This window comes from Heterodontus francisci, unplaced genomic scaffold, assembly GCF_036365525.1.
Source record: "Heterodontus francisci isolate sHetFra1 unplaced genomic scaffold, sHetFra1.hap1 HAP1_SCAFFOLD_58, whole genome shotgun sequence".
Lineage (NCBI taxonomy): Eukaryota > Metazoa > Chordata > Chondrichthyes > Heterodontiformes > Heterodontidae > Heterodontus > Heterodontus francisci.
The window spans coordinates 5,588,873-5,589,894 of NW_027142006.1; the positions used below are offsets into that span (position 1 = coordinate 5,588,873).

Below are 1,022 nucleotides of genomic sequence, written 5' to 3' on the forward strand. Positions count from 1 at the left end.
GACACCACTCTCATCAACACTGAACATTTTTACTGAGACCCTTCAAATACTGTTTATAAAAGGCCGCAAAGATCAAAGTTCACACAGTTGTATTAAATACAACAAAGTTTAATATCTTCTCACCGTTTCTCGGTAACCACATGAGACATAGGTTTTCTTATTTGGTTCCTTTGATTTTTCTTGTTCCTGACTGACAAATATTCCAAACCTCAGATGAACCCTCCCACTTGCGTCATGTCCCAGTCTCGGTTAAAAGCAACACAAAATGACACAAACACTCTCCTTCAGTGAGATTAATATCAAGCTGTTTTCCAGGTTGAATGTGACTGTGAACAAATTTCTGTCAAATAAGTTACCTTTGATGTATCAGCACTGAAGTTCTGTACAAGGAGGAACAGCCATTCCAAACTCATATCCTTCACAAAGGCTGTTCTCGGATGTGATTGAAATTCATCATGTATTTTGAATTAAAGCTCACAAGACACAGATATCAGTGTTGATAATGAAACTTTTCAAGCATGTTGTTACTGTGAAATAAGGCTCTGTTGGGAGTTGAACCCAAGATTTCCTGTTTATTGGACAGGTGCTTTAACCAACTGAGCTACAGAGCCAGATTGCAAATGTGCGTGCAATTGAAATCAGAGGAAGATCTTGCAGATAGTGGGCAGACTTTGGCGAGTCAAGAGCTGAGTTCGTCACGGCAGAGTTCCCAGCCTCTGACTCGCTCTTGTAGTTGTAGCTGTAGTTGTAATTGTAATAGGCAACCGTCCGTCTCGGAAGACGATGGGCTACACCCGGGGTGTACGTCACTTCTGTGTGAAACATCGTTTGTTGTGGCTGTAAAGGACGACTCGTGAGTGACGATCCCTTCCACAGCTGGTACAGATGAATATCATTGGCCCGAGGTCGACTGATAATTTTTCCTTCCTCTGAGCTCTCTTTCCCACCATCTGGTCATTTCTTTTGTCCTCTGCTTTTCCCATGGTCTTCCTGAATGCCTTTCTCCAGGAATTCCAGTCAGC

The 1,022-nt window shown here is 42.5% G+C and overlaps 1 non-coding gene across 1 annotated transcript; it reads right to left on the bottom strand.

The window, feature by feature from the left end:
• Nucleotides 1-537: 537 nt before the first annotated feature.
• Nucleotides 538-611, bottom strand: trnai-aau (transfer RNA isoleucine (anticodon AAU)). Its single transcript has one exon. It is a non-coding gene; the product is annotated as a tRNA-Ile (tRNA).
• Between the last annotated feature and the right edge of the window lie 411 nt (nucleotides 612-1,022).